Source organism: Sminthopsis crassicaudata, chromosome 6 (assembly GCF_048593235.1).
Source record: "Sminthopsis crassicaudata isolate SCR6 chromosome 6, ASM4859323v1, whole genome shotgun sequence".
Taxonomy (NCBI): domain Eukaryota; kingdom Metazoa; phylum Chordata; class Mammalia; order Dasyuromorphia; family Dasyuridae; genus Sminthopsis; species Sminthopsis crassicaudata.
In genome coordinates this window covers 41,402,934-41,424,412 of record NC_133622.1, presented here as the reverse complement: position 1 = coordinate 41,424,412, position 21,479 = coordinate 41,402,934, and the positions used below count along the sequence as shown (strand labels likewise).

Sequence of the window (21,479 nt, the reverse complement as noted above, 5' to 3'; positions counted from 1 at the left end):
GATATATACAATGGATAGGTTCAGGAATCTTCTGAATTGGTAATCAATTACCAAGCCTTTATTAAGTAGCTACTATATGGCAGTTAGATGGGAAGAAGTTTTTTTGTTTTATATTGAGATACTTTTGTTTCTTTTTAAAAATGAATTTCTTAAAAAAAAAAAAAAAAAGCTTTCAAGTGAAAGGAGGGCAGTTGGGAGACTCAGTGGATAGAGTACTATCTCTAGTAAAAAAAAGACCCATTAGAGCACCAGCCCTGAAGTCAGGAGGACTGGAGTTCAAATCTGGTCTCAGACATTTAACACTTCCTCGCTGTGTGACCCTGGGCAAGTCACTTAACCCCAATTGTCTCAGGGGGAAAAAAGACCCTTCCACCTTAGTTTAGATGCTAGCAGTGTTATTCTGGTCAAGTTACTTAATCCTGTTTGTGTCAGTTTCCTCATCTGTAAAATGAGCTGCAGAAGAAAATGGCCAACCATTAGTTTCTTTGCCAAGAAAACCCCAAAAAGGGTCACAAAAAGTTAAATGTAACTGAAAAAAATGACTGAACAACAGCAACACATCAGGGCTATATTGAGTAGCAGAGGAACATGAGGAACATGAGATGGACCGTGTCCTTGGGAAGCTTACAATCTACTAGAAAATCCTGGTTCAAGTCTCACCTCTGGCAGATACTACCTGATCCTTGACAAATCATTTAACCAGAATTTGGCAGGAAACTTGCCAAAAGTATAAGTGGTCTTAGAGTTGCTCATCCTTATTGGTCGAGAGAGTCTCTGTAACAATAAATCTCACAGGTCCAGACCATGTACATGTAAGGCACTGGGACTAGTGCTTGGGACACAAAAGTAACTGCCCAAGAACAACTGAGAAGCAGTCTCCATTTCTGCCTAGAGCATGAAGCAACATGCTGCAATGGAAAGAATGCTGAACTGCAAACCCAGAGTTAGAATCTGAGTCCTCCACATTCTCTATGTGTAACTGGGGCAAATCAAGGACTCTCTCTGTGCCGTAGAGTGTAAAATTAAAGTCCCTTCTAGTTCTAGATACATGTTTCTATGAAATCTCACCTATCATTTAAAAAGTTAGCCTTGGGGCAGTTAGGTGGCGCAGTGGTTAGATCACCAGCACTGAAATCAGGAGGACCTGAGTTCAAATCTGACCTCAGACAATTAACAATTCCTAGCTGTGTGACCCTGGGCAAGTCACTTAACCCCAATTGCCTCATGTGATGACCACGTTAGCACCCTGAATACCTTAGAATCAGCCGGAGTCAGGATAAGTAAAAGTCCTTAGTCTTTATTCTTGGTCGTTAGCAGTAGAAGTGAAGGGGATGGCCACGCAGGATCTCTGCAACCTCACCTCTTGTCTTCAGCCCGGAAGTAAGCCTGGCTAGTCTTACTCCACCCCTTAGTCCCTCCTACAATTCTCTGTATACACCAAACGATTGGACCAGCACAGAATAGTGGGAAGGGCCATTTTCCAAGCATATTCTTATAGAGTATTGTCCAATCGGTAATTAGCCTTTAAGTGCTCTATTGTCAGTGAATTAACTCAAGAGTTTCAGCCCTTTACAGCCTCAGTGGAAAGTTAGCCTTGTCTCTTTGTAAACTATAAAATAAGTGGATTCCCAAAATAGAGAGACTCTCCATAATCCTTCTGTAATGCTTTTATTGTCTCACATACATGGCAATTTCATGAGCTGTAAATTACAGCACAATATTTAAATCCAAAGACTGGTGAGAAATGGTTGCATATACCATCTAACTTACTCTTCAAAACTTTGTACCGTGGTTCCTTGGCCCCATCACTCTACCAGAACTGCCTTCTCAAAGACTATCACTGACCTCTCAATACCTGGATCCAATTGCTTTGGCTCAGCTTTCCTCATTAGTCAGTAAATGTAAAGTGTTGCAAATGAACTATTTTCCTTTTTGACAATCTCTCCTCCCTTGGTTTCCATAAACAGGTAATTTCTTGGTTTTTACCTTTATAATTATTTTTCCTTTTTTTCTTGTCTACTGACGTTTCTTCTTCCTCTTGTCTATAACATGTCAGGATTCCCAAAGGCTGTGCCCTCAAACTTCTCCTTTCCTTCTCCAGTTCTTTCCTTTTATCTACTTTGGTGACTTCAGCTATCCCAAATGACTTTCAAATTGTTTCCAAACTCAATAGTTTCCATGAGTTCCAAACCTGTGTTTCCACTTTATCCACTCATTATCTGACCAGAGGTCAGATAATTCTCAGCCTGAATTCCCCAGGTACCTTTTAAACATCTGTTCTTTCCCCAGACTTTGACCTTGGCTATTAATGACACCAAAATTCAAATCCCTGGAGTAGTCTTTACTTCTTTCCTCCAAGTTTAAGAGCCCTGCATTTGGAGTCAGAAAGGAACTGAGTTGGAAATCTAAGGCTACAGCTTCCTCCCCACACCATCTTTGACCAGTCAAAAGCTCTAAGTCTCTATTTCTTCCTTTATATAACAAGGAGGGGTAAGTTAGATGACCCGAGGTTCCATTTATCTCCAAATCTGTATTACGATGACTCCTAGAAATTTCCCTTTCCATTTCTGCTGTTATTATCCTTGTTCAGGACCTCATTACTTTTTTGATTGACCATAAAACTGGTCTTTTTAATGCCAGTCTCCAATTCACCTTATCCAAGGGAAAAGGAATAAAAAAGGCAAGAAAGAAAAAGAAAGATATTCAAAGGGTAGATGGAGAAGGATAAAGGTCAAGAAAGAGATAAAAAAGAAAAACATTCTATCACAACTTCCTCAAGTGGCACTCAGAGGCATTGTCTACCCTCATAAAAGAGCCCAGTAATGGCTAAATGTGCATCCCATTGATGCACAACTGTAGGGAAGCAGAGTATAAAAGAAGTCATGAGATCATCATTGTTCTTATATTGATACTAAAATTAATCTGTGGGCTAAGACTAATGGAGGAAAAAACAGGAAAAGGGAGGGAGGGAGAAGGTCATAACTCATGAAAGAATGAGATTGTTTTAATGGGAAAAACACAGATATAGGAGACATGGTTCCTACCTGAGGTACTTATGCTCTCTCAGCTCGTTTATTGCCTGCAAAATATCAAATTAGCTCTGTTTACTCACTTTACTTGATAATTTTATAAAGCAAACACAAAGATAAAGGGCAGCACATGATATAATAGCTAGTCCTGGATCTGGAAGACCACAACTGCCTTCTAACCTCTGAAGTACTTACTAGCTGTGGGATTCCCTCTTATTGTCCCTCAGGCAATTTCCTATTCTGGATGCAATCTACGTTAATGAAGAGAAGTAACTTATGGTAAGATGACACATGTAAAATTTTTTGTTCATTCTTTAGAAAAAGGTACTTTAATTATCACTAGAGAGGGGTTGTTTCACTTAATTAGCTTTATGTTTCTTCTGGAAAAGCACTATTATGGCATCTTTGGATGTGTCTAGTTTGGAATTGCAGCCAGTCATGGTAGAAAGACTGTCCAAAAGCTGGTGACCTTGGAAAATCATTTAACATGTTTGAGCCTGTGTTTTCTCATTGTAAAATGGGTAACAATGTATATATGAGCTATATCGCAGAGCTGTGATCAATGAGCTCAAAAGGATACAAAAAACTATATAAATGGGAGTCCTAACTGGTTGGTGAGCATTAGAATATTGTTCTAGTGACAAACTGGGTCTGCTGCCCAATTATCAGCCTAGTTAAGTATGGAGAACCTCATATTCTGAAGATAATAAATCCTTTGGTCATGGCAATCTAGCATTATTATTTCTCCTCCATCTTCTCTTTCTCCTTCTCCTTCTCCTCCTCTTTCCTATTACAGCTAAAGGCAACTTTGAATCCATACTCTTGTGAAGAGAACCACAGAGAGATTATTAACTCAAATCTTGCACAATGAAGACACCCAGAAAGAGCTCTTAATTCTGCTTGAAAAGATTTTGATATCAGGACAGAAAAGAAATGTTCAATTTATTTATGACATAGCCTTAGGTCCTGTAAAAATACATCCTAAGACTCTTGTCTGGCTTACAAACACTAATCTGTTCGCTTCTTTTAGCAATATACCGAAAATGACACAAGGAAAAAGAATATGCCAAAAGTTTTTAAATGAATTTTGTTATTTACCCTTCTTCCCATTACACACACACACACACACACACACACACACACACACACACACACACGACTTGGCTCTTGAGTCAAACTATGAGTCATGAATCCATATGGGATTTTGTAATTGAATGTGGGAGTTGCAAAATTATGATTTATTAATTATCAGTAAATGTTTGGTTTGTATGCTTATTGTATATACCTATGTATCCTGGGTCAAATAAAACTTTCTCTGGTGAAAAGGGGTTATGAGTAGAAAAAGTTTAGGAAGCCCTCTTTTAGACAAAGTAGGTCCCATATTCACAGAGTATTAAGCATTTTACTAGACACCATAGTGCTTTATAAGAAAAAAAGCACAAGATACTGTCTCTTCCCTTCACGTACTTACAGTTTAATAATAAATGCTTGAAGATTGAAAAGAAGTCAAGCTTCTGCCTGGCCATGGACTCTCATTGTTTAAACTACATTAAGAATGCCCTTATCCCCAAAAGGAAAGAGCAGAACAAAAGTCACTAAGTATTACCAGGTCTCATTTGGCTGGACACACAGGCTTAATGGCTATTCTCTTTTCACAAAATACTATCTTTGGCTCCCCAAATCAAGCTCACTGTAGTAGGAGTTCCAGCTCTTTGAAAAGACACTGACCTAAAAGCAACAGTGACTCTTCCTAAAAGTCCAAAGTGCCTACTGCAGGGGTTTCAGACCATGACACCAGGCCAATAAGCAGTACTGAACACACCCAGAAGGGGTTCAAATGACAGAGTCTAGGAGCTGTCTGAGGTAAGCAGGTAGAGATTGTATTACTCCTTCTGACCAACCCGTCCTCTCCCCCACCCATATCACCATCCTCTTTTTTTTTCTTCTTGCTCATCTACTTTTTCCTAGGCCCTTTCTTTACTCCATGTTTGAATAAGGGTATTAATGTAGCTCAGCCTCATTATGGCAGCTGGACTAAATCACACAGAGGCAGAGGGGTAGGCATTGTAAAACACAGGTAGAGCAGGGTTTTTGCTTGGAGGGGGAAGGTGAGCCAGAGTGGGCCCTTTTTAAAGCTTTGACTACAAATATAACCAAATATGATCATTTTGATGAAACATAAGTTGTTAGTTCATTTCAAGCCCATTTCCACCTCCATTTTCTTCAGGGACCGTTAGGTGACCCAATGGAGAGAATACTAAACCTCAAATCAAGAAGACCCTACTTGAAATCTCAGATACTGCAACATTAGATAAGTCATTTGATCCCTGTTTATCTCAGTTTCTTCATCTGTCAAAGTACCAATAGAAACACTAGCAATTATTATTTCTTTCAAGTCTTCCAGTGGAAAAATACAATGCTTGAGCTAAACAACTGTCTTGACTTGATTTCAAGAAAAGTTTATATATATATATATGTATATGTATATGATTTAACATATTTCTACCATGTTTAAAATATATTGGATTACTTGCCATTCAGGGAAAAGGGTGGGGGAATGAAGGAGAGAAATTGGAACACAAGGTTTTGCAAGGGTTAATGTTAAAAAATTATCCATGTATATATTTTGAAAATAAAAAGGGTTAATTAAAAAAAGAATCTTTCCCATTTTAAAAAGGACTTTTAAAGATCAGATTGATTGGTTAGTTGATTGAACTCAACCAATTTACCTTAAACTGAGGAATACTGGTCATAAAGACAAAGAAGAGATGGGAGTTATCTCTCTGAATTGAGCCATTGGGTTCTAGTCCTTATCCATAGTTTACCTGACATTTCCCACTTCATCCCCAAGCATGAGGAAATTTACTTTGATTTTCCTATAGAATCTTCTATATATGTTATCTTTCTTTTTTCCTCAGAAGTCCTAAATCTCAGTATTATAGAATATAATATGTACTTTATGATATATAGTATCTATATATAGTATAGAAAATAGTATAGAATTTAATTTGTTAATTATGTCCAGGTGCTTAGCTTATTGTTGTTAACATGTTAAGTTTTCCACCAAATGTGTTCGGGGTTGTTTTGTAAATAATTCAATTTTAAAGACAGAAAGAAATGAATCTAGCTATGCATGACATTAGGGTTAATCATTATTTCTTGAGACCAAGTAAGTTCTTCTTTCTCTACTTCAATCTGTAATTTAACCTGCAAGTCTAGTAATTCTTTTTTAATTGTTTGTCATTCTATTTTTAACTCAACTTCTAGTTGTCGCATTTTATACACTATACTGTCATACATTAGCTCTAGGTTGCTCCCTGTCTGAGCTATATTTACTGGGTGTGGGGATAGCCTTCTTGGAGCTTGATTACAAGCTTCCTACTGTTCTTCAGTGGTGATCTCTGTTAAAAGATCTGGCTCTTTAACCTCTTTATATAAGCATTATGTTCAGCTGTATTCTTAAGCCTGATCCTAGAGTTACCTGGGTCCATATTGCCTCTCTGCATTCCCTCCTAGGCAGCGTTTCTACCAGATCTTTCAGAATCTTAATTCTGAATATTAAATATTAATTTTCAAAACCTGATAATTTCTGATGCCCCACATTGGGCTCCATTTATAACATGCCCTTCTGGCAGTTACAATTACGAGTCTGTCCTAGGCCCAACAGAGTACCTTTGACCACTGACCAGTGTCAACTCTACCCAGCTCTCCTCCTCTAAGGCCTTCAAAGGTCTCTGGCCATGATTTCTTGAATCTATAGTTTAATAACTGGTAGCACACTCAAGGACAGCCACATGAAATCTTAAAAGCCTTTATTATACCTACTCACATAATGCCCTGACTTGATGCCCTGACTTGTTAACTTCTTACCTCTCATGGCTCCATCAGCTTGGCTCAGCTACCCCAGGCTAGGGAGCCAGGTTAAAGAGAGCGACTGCTGTCTGCAGTGGGCTTATAAAGGGCCTGTGAGGTCTCACACACACAGCCAACCAGCAAGAGAGCCATCACCCATTATAAAGCTATCTCAATATGGCCAGGATCCCACCCACAGGGCAGTCTTATATCCACAGAGATTATTTTTGGGCCACTCAAATCCCCTGCTGCACTGTGGCACCGCCCATTTAAAGGACCTTTACAATTTTGTAAATAATTCAATTTTAAAGACAGAAAGAAATGAATCTAGCTATGCACGACATTAGGGTTAATCATTATTCCTTCTGAGACCAAGTAAGTATGACCTTTAAAGAAAATCATCACTTATTCAATTTCTTAAAATTATTTGGGTTGTAAAATACCACTACACACACAAGTGACTTCCCTAGTCTTACCTTCTGGTGCCAAGAAGGATATAAATCTGTCTACGCACATGATCTCAGAAGTTCTTGTTAATCCAGACACATACCAGCACTGCAGACCTTGTCCATGTCAACACATGCAGTATTGTGTGGTACACAGACTGGGTAGTCACATTTACTTCCCAGCATGCTGCTTACTTTATTTACTCTGGTAAATTCAGCTCTCTTGGTTTGGCTAAGGAAAGTTATAAATGTCCACTAAACCACACAAAGGCTCCTTTCTTGGTTCTCAAAGTCACAAGGATGAGAGCAAGTTCTTCTGAGAGCAAAGCTATCAAGGCATCTGGGAATCAGGAAACCAGCCATTTCAGAATTCAACCTGCCAGCAATCTAAGATGCCTGAATGTGAACAACTAAAATATACTCTTCCAAAAAATGTTCCCAAGCTTATTTCTAAGCCAGGTAGCTCACAGCTTTAGGCAAGTTTGATTTCAATCATATTCCAGAAAATGAGCACTGTCACATCCATCATGTTGTTTGGCTCTCGCATGAACTCTAGTAGATAGACAGTACCAAAAAAAATCATTATTCCCATTTTATAGCTAAGAAAACTGGAGATTAAGGGAGTTATCCACAGTTATATAATCAATACATGGCAGAGTTGGTACTTAAAATTCAAGTCCAGTGTTTTTTGTTCAATAGTGGTAGCTAGGTAGGGAACTGCGCCTGGAGGCAGTTCACTTAACCTCTGTTTTCTTCGTTTTTCCTCACTGTGATCAGGGATAACAATAACACATATTCCCCCAAGTTTGCTGTGAGCATCAAGTGAGATGATATTTGTAAAACACTTTGAACAGTGCCTTCCACTTGATAAATACTTATTCCTTTCTCTCCCTCACCCTCATATTTCATAGCATCAGACCATAGCTAAAGAATTCAGAAACCAAAGATTTAGCTACAGGTTCCATGAGGATGCAAACTACGTCTCATCTAAACTTTGATTTCCTCTGATTTCTAGAGCCAGTGTTACATATATAGTCAGTCTGTTAATCCACAGACACTTCTTAAGCATTAGTTATGGGTCAGGCATTCACTGGCAATTTAAAAAAGCACCTTATATAATAAAGATTTGCTCCATAAGGAAAGAGAAAGGAGGCAGAAAAAGAATTTTAAATGAGAAATCCCAGGTCCTGGACTTTAAAAAAAATAATAATAAAGGAAAGCAATAAGATTGCCCCAAACAATGATAATCCCTAAACCCTGCCCTTCATTTTTCCATCCCTAATTTCTCCCTTGACTAAAAGGAGCCCTAACTGTTAGTATGCTTCAGTGTTCCTGAGACACATGGATCTGGGATCCAATGGGTGTCCCTATACCATGTAAAGGCAATCTTTATGAGCAGCAAGTCTACTCCTCGCTAAATTTACCATAATTTGTCTTCCTACAAAATGTCATTGCTAAGATAACGAGCAGGAGAATGATGCAGTCAGTGCTTCTGGCACAGGAAGCACATGGATCTGGAGTATTATAAGATGTTGAAAAGCAGACAATCTCTTGGGAAGCAGACGGTTGGCACCTTAACTTAGTTTCTCTCCAAGCATGTAGAAGAGGTGTTAATTATATCTAAGTTATTATAAATGAAGTGATACAAGGCACTATATCTGTGACAATTAAAATTCTTAAAGAGTAGGTCAGACTCGGCTTTCTTGGTAATTAATATTCCCTTAAGTTAATCACACTTTCTACAATTAGTTAAGATCATAATATTTACTTAAGGGTGGGGCTCAATTTTCTTGAGGTTGGGCTGGGTTTTTGGTGGCAAGTTATTTTATTCTAAATGATAATAATCAACACAAATATCCAAATGATAAAAAGTGAAGTCATACAAAAACACAAACTCCAAATGGTTTACAATTTGTTTTAAAAATGTTTATATTAAATGGAACAAAGTAATGATAAATATATCCTGTTTGCTTTCATAGGCAATTTTGATTTTTTTCTTCTCCTTTGTATCTTTCCCCCTAGATTTTTGCTGTCATTATATTTTTTAAGTCATTGTGAATGTGTAATTGGTTTTCTTCACTCTGTATCATGTCATTAAAATATTTTCATTTTCTTAGTATTTTCCATATCAGCCATTTCATAATCCTCTATTATATTAATATATTACAATTTGTGCAGCTGGTCCCTAATTTGCTGGACAAACAGGTTATTTCAGGTTTTTACTATCACAAATTAAGAGACTATTTTGGGGGAAACACCTTGTGTCTTCCACTAAAGTCCTCTCCTCTGATACTTCATCATTATGCACTGGTGACCCTGTAACATGTATCAGGAAGATTATAAGCACAATCCTATTGCCAGGCTGTATGTCTATTTTTAAAGGACCAATTTAAATAAAATCAGAAAGGCCCATCACCAGGTTAGTCATAGAATGATGCATTATTTAAGCACTTTAATCCTCAAAGTATATCTATTAATTACAAAGGGATTGTGATAGTGCCAATTGGAAAAAAATACCCACAGTGATGAAATTATGGATCCTTGAAGCACTATGGTCACGTGATCCAAATATCATTCTATGTATTTCTATCACATCTAAACACATTTGTTAATATTCATTTAAAAAAAACTTTTGATTTTCAAATTTTATCCCCCCCTTGCTCCCTTCTTCCATCTGTAAAACAGTAAGCAATTTGATATAGTTGATATATGTGCCATTATATGAAAAATATACTTTCATATGAAGTATGTTGTGAAAGAAGAAACAGACCAAAAGGAAAAATAATTGAAACAAAATTAAGAAAGTGTAAATAGTATGCTCTGATCTCCATTTGTTCTAGAGCAGTTTTTTCTCCGGATATATATGGTATTTTTTTTCCTCATGAGTCCCTTGGAACTGTCTTGCTAAGAAGAGCCAACTTATTCATGGATGATCATCACATAACATTGCTGTTCTGAGTATGTTGTTCTCCTGGTTCTGCTCACTTCACTTCAAATCGTTCCTATAACATATGTTTACACAAATCTCCTTTTCCCCTTAATAAAATTCTTAAAATCATAATCTTAGCAGTGCGATGATTAGGTCAAAAGGAATGCTCACGTTTGCAACTTTTAATGTATCATTGCTAACCCAATGGTTACCAAACAGACTGTGCCAACTTAAAAGTACTCAATATTTTGTTGCAAAATATATCATTGTCATCTACAAAGTTACTACTCAGGCTAATTTTTCTTCCCTATATTTTATCTACAGAAGAATCAAGGCTGGATTGACAGAGTGCTTACTACAAATGTAGGTGATCTCTAGCAGGAGATGGTAATTGTAATTTTCCTCCTCTTGTACCTTGAATGTTAGCTATTGTAGCTTTAGTTTTGAATATTAAGCACAACAGCTTAGTTGTGCTCCAAGATAACACTTGCTATAAGTCCACAGGCAAGCCTGGCTTTTTGACAAGGTTAAAGCAAATAAAATGGAAGATTTACAAGATGGCAGGATTTAGTCTTGGACGTGTCCCGAGAGATTAGCTACTTCAGGTTATTCATTTCACAGAGGAGGAGTTCAAGAACCACAGAGAAGCTGGTCCTACATCATAGAAATAGCAAGTATGACAGAAGTTGGTTGTTTATGATCATAACAGTTCACATGGACATAACACTTTAAAGTTTAGAAAATGCTTTGCATATATAATTTCTTTTAATTTTCACCAAAGTCCAATAAGGTAGATTGTACAAATTCTTATCTCTCTTTCTCAGATATAGGAATAAAGTTTGGAGAAGTTAATTGATTTGCTAAAGAGCACATAATTATGTTTGGACCTAAGGAGAATTAGACCCAAGTACCTTGACTCCAAATATAGTCATCTTTTAAAATACCAAAAGGAAGGACCTTAAAGATGATCTAGTCAGCATCCTTTGGTATAGACCATTCAAAAAGTTTTTTTTTTTAAATTACAAATCCAGAAAGCATTTAATTGAAGCAAGAGATGAAAAATTAGGGAGCTTCCTTTCACAAAAAATTATACATATAGGTTTCTCTTACAGCCTCATAGATTCAGAATTTTTTAGCTCAAATGGCCTTTAGGGATCATTAAACTAAGCTTCTTGTTTTAGAGATGGGGCAACGTGAAGCCGAGAGAAGGTGACTTGTCCAAAGTGATACTGCTGCCCAGTGGGGCAGAGATAGCACTAGCCCCATTGCCCAACATTGTTTCACAAATATTTGTGAAGTTAAACTGAATCCACATTTTCTGACTTCTAGTGAAGAATATGCTCTTTCTAGGAGCTACAATTACATATGAATACCAGCTCTTATGCATTTAAAATTATAAAACCTTTACTTTCTTGATGGAAAAAGAGGGAGTGGAGGAATAATTTGAAGTCATTGCCAATGAAAATGTTTACACGTGAATAGGGAAAGCCAATCCTACATGGTTAAGAAATAGGAAGGAGGGAAGTGGAAGCTGAAAGAGGAGTTTGTATTCAGGGGGGATTCCCAGCCATATAAAATATTCAAAGCATATCACGTGCTAGGGGTGGTGATAATAAAGTAACTTATTTGGAGATCTACACTACATTCCTTCTTTGAAAGGAAAATTGTATTTTTTAAACCTTCTAGTTATCCTTTGACCATTTTACCATTCCAGTATTTCAGCAATTCTGGAATAAAGTCTGGGTAAAGTACCAATTTTCTGTACTACTGCCCCCTCATCAGCTCATAAATATCAGTATTTAAGAGCAAACAGGGTTCTGCTCTTTAGTGATCTCATAAATTGCAATGCTGAGAGCTCAGACTTTCATGTGGGGTAATTCTCTCCTCAACTCCCACCCAAATGAGATGAATTTGAAGAGATGCTTTTTCCCCCCAACTCTTAGAAACTGCTGCCATGAAATATGTACTAGTGAAGGGAAGGGAACTAGGGACTGAAGTTGGAGTTTCATTAGTGAAGGAAAATTCAAGATGAGAAAACTTTCTCTATCAATGAAAGTTGGAATCTTTTTTGCAACTTGTACTGCTTGTGTAACTAAGAATTGTTTAGAGCACTGAGAAGTTGAGTACACTATTATTGTTTAGTTATTTTCAATCATGTCTAACTCTGTGATCCCACTGTGGGATTTTCCTGGCAAAGATACTGCAGTAGTTTGCAAACTCCTGCTCTGGTTCATTTTACAAAGAAGGAAACTTAGACAAATGGAGTGCAGTGACTTCCTCAGGGTCACACAGCTAGTAAGTGTTTGTGGTCAGATTTAAACTCAGGAGGTGCAGTCTTCCCAACTTCATGCCTAGCACTCTGTGTACTATGATATCCTTTAGAGTTGCCCCCTAAGTGAGCTGCCCAGAGTAGAAAAACCAGATCTCTGGTCTGGGTCTTGAACTCAGATTTTGTACAAATCCATAAAATGATTTTCATGATCCTCCCCAATGTGATTCTACCTCATAAGTACTACAAAATTTACTCATTTTATAGGAATGGATTCAAATTCACCATAAAAGTAATGTGAATAAGGTTAGTAATTTACACATAATTGACAGATTTATACCCTAAGCATTCATCAATGCAAGAACCAAAGAATTTTTGAGCTGCAACACCTTGAAGATCACTTAGTTGATCCTTTTCATTTTACAGACTGGGAAACTTAGGACTGGAGGAGGTTAAAAGCCCAAAATCACACAGGTAGACAAAGGCAAAAAATGGGATTGTGACTCATAGAGTTTCTGGCAAAATATAAGAATGAATTTTCTACCAAAAGAAAAGTTTGTGGCCTCTTGGGAAAGGGAAAAGGTAATTACTATAGACTAGCATGAATTCACTAAAACAACAACAACAACAAACCAGCCACGTTATAATAGCCATTGTTAACCATAAAACATTATGAACAATGTAAACAAAGTTCTTGTCTAACAACAACTCTAAAGTAAATCCTATGAGGATGATTACTACCATATTTATTTTATAGATGAGGAAGCTAAGACTTGGATTAAATGATCTGTACAAACTTAGACATCCCATAAATGTCAGAACTTGCCCTTTAGCCCAGGACTTCTTTGACTGGAAGTCCATCACTCTTTTTACTATATTATGCTATCTCTTGGAGTTTACAACATTATAACTTAATACCTTCATTTTGGTAAGGGTTTTGGCAATCCTTTACTAGAAAATGAAGTATTATTGGTCAGAGAAATTGTAAAATAGAATTACTGATTATGAGTGGGTTATGCTAGATAACGTCTAAGGCTCCTCCAGCTTTTGGATTTTGTGATTCTTCTGGATAAAAACTATAGACTGGACAATATTGCAGTTAGTTTGATTTAGGTAGGACCCAAAAGGTATTGATTAACGGAGAAAACTGGGTTTTATTCTTGAAGGCATAAATAGCATACTTTAATAAATGTGAAAATATGTTTAGAAGAATGGTACCTGTTTAACCTATATTGTAATAATCTATATTAACTTATATATTATTTGCTTTCTAGGAAAGGAAGGAGGTGGGGAGGGAGAGAGAAAAATCTGAACACAGTTTTGCAAGGATGAATGTTGAAAACTATCTTTTCATCTATTTGGAAAAATAAAAAGCTATTATAAATGATATGCTTTAAAAGATTGTGGATGATATAAATGAAGTTGAGCCTAATCACTTATATGATTTTTTGAAGTTACAAATATTTATTATTATTATTAAAGCTTTTTTATTTTCAAAACATATGCATAGATAATCTTCAACATTCACCCCTACAAAATGGTATGTTTCATTCTGTTTTCCTTCCTTCTCCCCCTTCCCTAGATGGCAAGTAATCCAATATATGTTAAACATGTGCAGTTTTTCCATATATAGATCTACAATTATCATACTGTATAAGAAAAATCGATCAAAAGGAAATAAAAAGTTGAGAGAAAAAACAAGCAAACAACAACAACAACAAAAGTGAACATGCTACATTGTGTCAAATATAAGAATACTAAAAGTATGATTCGTAAAAATCTTGACAGTCTGGAAAACAGGTTTATCCAATACAATAAAATTTAAGAGAATTAAATGTTGGAGCCTCCAATGGTATTTCAATTCTCAATTACAGTGCTATTGAATGAATGAGCTAGGAACAAGACCCAGAAGTTTGCATGGGCTACAGAATCAATGGAAGTCGAGAGAGTGACAAAGACTCCAATGTGATCTTAAGCTGCATTATTAAAAGTCGAGATTTAGAATGAGGAAATTGCTTATCTTTCATACACTGGTCTGGGCAGAACAAACCTGAAGATAAAATGTTAGCAATGTTGAAACAATGCTATAAAAATTTGACAGGAAAACTCCATACAGGATCAAAAAGAATTGGATAAACTGAACAACAAAACAAATATGATGATTAATTAAAGGAACCAGGGATATTACACCTCAAGAAAAGAAGAAAGGGGCATGATTACTATCTTCAACTATTTACAGGATTCACAAGAAGAAAAAATAGACTTCCTTTCCTTGGACAAAAAAAAAAAAAAAAAAAACAGAAGGGGAAATAGTAAGTAGAAACCACAGGGAGACACAATTCAGGATTGTTGTTTTTAACTTTAAAAGAAAAAAAAGTAAGTTAATTTCTTGTTTAAAAAAACTTTCAAGTGAAAGTGGAGCAGCTAAGGTGGGATATGGATAGAGAGTACCACCGTTATTCTGGATCTAGAGTCAGGAACTGCATGACTCTGGGCGAGTCACTTCACCCTGTTGGCCTAAGGTTCTGTATTTGAACAAACTAGAAACAAACTAGAAAAGGAAATGACCAATCACTCCAATATCCTTGCCAATAAATTTCCAAATGGGGTCATGAGTTGGACATGACTGAAATGATTGAACAACACTTACCCCACAAACTGAACAATTTTTTAAAAAAACCACACCCAAAACTTTGTCTCCATCTCTCTCTATCTCTGTGTGTCTCCGTCTCTCTTTGTGTGCTTTTCTCTCTGTGTCTATCTATATTTAACATGATCTGGGAAAATAAACATTTCTTAAAACAGATGCCTCTTTCTTCATTTTCAGTTTATCTTTTCTCTGTCTTAACTCTAGACCAAGAAAAATAAAAATAATTATAATAGAAATCACAAATTTATTTCCATGAGCAATGGAAGACTAGAAAACACAGTGAAACAGAATGGCAGCAGAATCTCTAGAAATGTGGGTAATGGTCTAAAGTGGCGTTTCTGCTGTCAAGAAATGAATGTCTAATAGAGCAGCAGCTAGATGGCTTAGTGGATAGAGCACAGGCCCTGAAGTCAGGAAGACCCGAATTAAAATCTGACCTCAGATTTAACATGTATTAGTTGTGTGACTCTGGACAAGTCATTTAAGCTCATTTACATTACAAAAAAAGAAAGTATATAGAGTCATAGAATTTTGGAATTAGAATCCATTATTTCAGTCACTTCATTTTATTTTTGAAAAATCAGTAGTCCATAGAGATGACTTGATTTTTTTTTTATTAAAGCTTTTTATTTTAAAAACATATGCATAGATAATTTTCAACATTCACCCTTGCAAAACCTTGTGTTTTCCTGAATTGGATTCCTAAAACATGGATTTAAACACAGGTATGATGCTGTTCAATTATCCATTATCCAAATCAGTAAAACTTTCTTACCTTTCACTTACTCATCTGTGAAATGAGGATGTGGCATAAAATGACATCTAAAGTTCTTTTTAGTTGAGATCTTGTGATCCTATTATGTTAACTGTTTATTATTTACTAAGTCACTTTAGCAAATGACAACCTCTGAGGCTGCAGAGCAGAGAGAGATTTGGATCAAAAATTAGGAAGCTCTTACTTCAAAAAAGATTCAGATACTTCACAGTATCTGTTCATGTCGGTTTATTCAGCTGTCACATTAGATAATTATCAACGTGAGGTGGTTGTGAATATTAAATGAGATAATATTTGTAAAGCACTTAGCACAGGCCTGGCACACAGGAAGTACTTAATAAATGTTTCTTTCCCATTCACCATCCTCTCCCCTTTCTCATTTTCTTCAGGTATAAAATGTCAAAGTTGGACCAGAAGATCTTCAGGTCCCTCCTAGCTCTGACATTCTATAATTTCTTGTGCATCTTTGTTTTTTCACCTGTCAAATGACAACAACACTTGCCTTCTCTAGATCCCAGAGTAATTGTATGGATCAAATGAGACATCAAACTGGACTTTTGTGCCTCTCCCCCTATGCTAATCAACTGGCAATCACTATTCTAACAGGAAGAAAAATTTAATCTGGAAAATTTTTCCATTTAAAAGTTTCATTATTCATAAAAAATGTAGAATTTTTGAGCTGGAATAGAGCTTAGCAGTCATCCAGCAATAAGTAACATTTACTCACAACTTAAACGTTTATAAGATGAAGTTTGGTCTAATTCTGTTTTATAGATGAGAAACCAGAAAGTTGGAAAGTGCCTTGCCTGAGGTTCCAGAGCTAAAAGCCCCTGAGCTGTCATTTTTCTACTATGCCTGGGGGCCTGAAATAACATGGCTGCAAGAATATTCCCATTTGAAGCTGAGGAATTGCCAGCTATCAAACACACTTGACCTGAGAAATAAAGACCATCTAGGAAGATCATTAGTGTTTCTGCCAAAATAAAAGGGATCAGCATTTTCTTCCAACCAATCCCTATCTAAAATGGCCAAGGGCCAGAGGGGCCTCCAGTTACCTAATTCCTTCCTTGGAATACAGTCAAGCTCTTCAGGATTCTTGATTTTGTCACTTTTGTTTCTCACTTTTGCTGAAACAAGAGTAACCAAAATATTGGGAAGATAACACATCCCTTTGGCATCTGAAGATCTCAAAGTCTCTCTAGGCACCAGAATTCCCAAGCAAAGCTTCCAATGGAATAGCTGAGTTGCACCCTAGCACACTGAAAATTCAGTAGTAGTCCTGGTTAAAAATAAGGAAGAAATGTCAGCAAGCAGAAATAGGCAGGGGAGGGTTAAGCTGGAAACCCAATCATAGCTTATAGTATTGTTTCTAAATGAAAATATGTTGCAATTTTCAAACAATTGGCTTAAAATGAATTTTTAGAACACCTTATAAGTTCATAGGAATCAGAGTTTTAGAACTAAACAGGATCACAGCAGTCAAGTAGAAGCAACGTGATGCAATAAAAACAACAGAGGCTCTGCAGTAAGAGACCCTGGGTTCAAATCCTCCCTCTGATGCTTACTACCTATGTAAATAAATTACCTAATTTCCTTGGGTCTCAGATTTCTTACTTGTAAACTAAGAGGATTAGGAGGAATTGGTCTCTGAGCTCTCTCTTACCTCTAAATATGTGATATGATTGTTGGAGTTGTGAAATAATCCAACCATCCTGGAAAGCAATTTGGAACTATGCCTAAAGGGCTACAAAACTGTGCATGCCCTTTTGTACAGTAGTGTCTCTACTGGGTCTGGTTTACAAACAGATCATAAAATAGGGAAAAGGATCCACATGTGCAAAAACGTTTGTGGCAGCCCTTTTTGTAGTGGCAGGAAACTGAGCGGATGCCCATCAGTTGGAGAATGGCTGAATAAGTTACAGTATATGAAGGTTATAGACTATTATTGTTCTATAAGAAATGATTAGCAGGCTGCTTTCAGAAAAGCCTGGAAAGACCTACATGAACTGATGCTGAGTGAAGTGAGTAGAACCCAAAGAACATTGTATATTGTAGAAACAAGATTATATGATGATCAATTGTGATGGACTTGGCTCTTTTCCAACAATGAGATGATTCAAGGCAATAGTGATAGACTTGAGATGGAAAATGTAATCCACATCCAGAGAGAGAACTATGGAAACTGAATGTGGATCAAAGTATCATTTTTTCATCTTTTTTTGATGTTGCTGTTGTTTGTTTGCTTGTTTTTCTTTTCCTTTCTCATACTTTTTTCCCTTTTGATCCAATTTTTCTTATGCACCATGATGAATATAGAAATAAGTTTAGAAGAATTGTACCTGTTTAATCTATATCAGATTGCTTGTCATCTGGGGGAGTGGGAAAGGCTTGGGAGGGAGGGAGGGAGAAACATTTGGAACACAAAGTTTTGCAAAGGTAAATGTTGAAAATTATCTTTGTGTATATTTGGAAAAATAAAACACTATTTAAAAATTTTAAATGAATTAATAGATGATGCTAGGATAGAATCCAACCACTTAATTTTATAAATTAAGAAATTGTCACCAAGAAGTGACATATAGTAAGTTATGGATCCAGAATTTGAACTTTTGCCTCCAAATGATCACTCTCTTCACTGCATCACTCTCTGCTCCTGCAGGTTTCTCCCTTTGGTGAGTTATTCCCTTTTTGGGAAAGTCTCTATTTGGAAAAAGAGCTCCTTCCTAGTCATCCTTCATTTTCTGGTCTTAGTCCTGATGAATCTCCAATGGGGAACCTCCTTTCCCAAACTCCTCAGCTTCTCAGCTCCCCTTAGAATTTAAGATCCTTGAGGAGCCTTCTTTTTGCTTACATGTCTATCCCCAGTATTAGTCCAATGTCTGGAACATTGTAAACATTTAATAAATGCTCATTGACTTTCTCTACCTCTCTATCATATGGGAATTTGCATTCTTTCTGTATTATAAATAAAGCACACTTCTTAAGACCTCCCTTACAAAGTAATTTTAGAAAGATTTGCAAAATGGGAAAGTTCATTTTCTACAGGCACTCACTTACTTGATGAGTTTAACTGGAAATTTGGCAAAACAGAAAGGATCAAAGACCAAGGAAATCTTATGGAATCTTGACTCAAACAACTTTGGCTAAATGACTCCTGGTCAGATATGTGGTAGATTTTACACACAGGAAGTGTCTCTATAAGCACAGCAACATACCCACTGACATTCAAAAATAGCAATAGTCTTCAGGAAAAAAACAAAAAAACAAAAAAACCATCTGCAAAGTGAACCTCTTGGGTAACAAAGCCTCTCTGAGCAATCAGAGAAAAGAGAAAAGCGCAGTGTTTTGAGTTTAACAAAAGGAGAGACAAGGAGCCTTGTGAAGGGAGAGAGGGAGAAAAGTCCCTTTCACTTGGAAAGTGACCCAGTTTAGTTGGAAAGTCAATCCCTATTACAGGTCAAGATCTGACCTCATCCAGTATCCAGATGGAAACCACTAACCTACTGGACATACAACACTTTGCACTTCAGTGTCTTTTTAATCTGAAGATTCACTCACATGAGTCCAATTCATCCAATTCCCTAAAGTAAGTTATTCCTATCAGAGAAATTGGAGGTTTGGGGGTACTGTGTTGTTAAAACTAATCTTACCAAAAAAATCCCACTTAATCTCATGCTAAATTCACAGTTATAAGACAGTTAAGATAGTCATCAAGATAATAAACTTTCTAATTTTCCACAACCATAAAAAAACCCAAGCAGATGACTGAGACACATGGGGACTTTTCCCTTCCTTGAATTATCTAAATATATATATATACATATATATATGTATATATATATTTAATTTTTTTTTCATTGAATAAAAATTGATTTTCTCTCCTTCCCATCAACCCCCATTGAAACAAACATAAAAAACCAAGTCTTGTAACTAATAAACAGAATCACTCAAAACAAATTCCCTCAATGGTCTCAGCAGTACGGCACTTTGTCCATGCCCTTACTACACAAAAGTCATATCCCTCCACTATCTACAAGTTAATCACAAGTGCAAACATTTGTCTCTGTAGGCAATAATTCATCTCTCTGCGTGTAGTAATCAAAAATGCATGATTTAAACAGTAAATATTAACCTTCTACATACCAAAAAATTTAACAATCAGAATGCTAACAAGAAATTAAATTGATTTGAAGCCTTCCCTTCTGCTGTCCAAGTACAACCATCTGGCAAGGATGATAATGAGCACTGAATTGGCTCAACAAGTAGACAGCAAGAGGGAGGAGGAAGAGAAACAAAAAGCAGAGGCAATCACAAAATAAAGAATCACTCAATCACTGAGCTGCAAAAGACCTTAGCACCCACCTAGTCTAACACTTTATCTTACATGTTAGGGAAATGATATCCAGAAGAGGTTCCATGACTTATCCAAAATGATAGAGTAACACTCTTTTTTTTTGTTATTTGCTTGCATTTTCCTTTCCCAGTTTTTTTCCCTTCTTGATCCGATTTTTCTTGTGCAGCAAGATAACTATATAAATATGTATACATATATTGGATTTAACATATATTTTAACATATTTAACATGTATTACACTACCTGCCATCTAGGGGAGAGGGTGGGGGAAGGAGAGGATAATTTAGAACAGAAGGCTTTGCAAGAGTCAATGTTGAAAAATTACCCATGCATATGTTTTGTAAATAAAAAGCTTTAATAAAAAAATTTTAAATGATAAAGTAAGTCAATGACAGAACCATTAGAGAATTGGTTTAATTCTTGGCCCTAGAGGACAGAAATGTTTGATCTCTAATTGAGTCATCTATGTACTGAGAAGACAGGAAATTACAAGATCTCTTGGTTACAATCAGTTTAGAGAATACAAGGTTAGCAAACTTTTCTTATTACCATGGTCAATTTGTGGTCAATGGGAGGGTGTGGCACCCAATGACTGAGTACTCTTAAAACTCTCTTCCTACTTGGTCCCTGTCAATCTTCCTGGCACAGATATAAGGGAAGAGATCCAGAGATCTGGGTAAATATCCCACCAGGGGTTCGAGCCATCCTTCATATTTGCCCAAGGGACTGTAGGGTTAGGAAGCCTCCAACTTGTATGGTGGTGAATAATGAATTGCCTGATTTGAGCTTTTAAGTGCTTATGCTGTTTCTGAGTATCTTACCCTTGGTTTTCTCACAAACCAAAATTAGAACCAAATCCTTACCCCCATCCTACTCTAGTCCCCTTCCCAGCCCCAACTAGAGTCAGATCTATGGAGCTTTCAACTATTCCACCCAAGAACTGACCACTCCTATGACAGAGTAAAACAGCTTTCTTCTATGTATATTTAAACAGCCCTTCAGTGTTGATAGAATCGGATCACTTGCCTATTTGTGCTTTCAGATGTGATAAATTGCCTTTCCGATTTTTGTAAGGAATAGGCTAGGGCATATCACCATCTGCAACACAGATCATTTATCTCACCTGTTTGCTTGTTTGGGCAATTTGTATGCAACAGGAAATCTGGGGACTGCGG

The 21,479-nt window shown here is 36.6% G+C and overlaps 1 protein-coding gene across 3 annotated transcripts in view; it reads right to left on the bottom strand.

The window, feature by feature from the left end:
• Positions 1 to 21,479, bottom strand: part of CRACD (capping protein inhibiting regulator of actin dynamics) — a 265,993-nt gene that overhangs the window by 212,252 nt on the left and 32,262 nt on the right. Inside the window, exon 1 of one of the 3 annotated variants that reach the window (XM_074276141.1) lies at positions 1,255 to 19,752. The exons of the other annotated variants lie outside the window; for them this stretch is intronic. The gene's annotated coding sequence lies outside the window, so the exon portion shown is untranslated. Of the gene's footprint in view, positions 1 to 1,254; positions 19,753 to 21,479 lie in introns of those variants that run through there. 3 annotated transcript variants of the gene reach the window in all.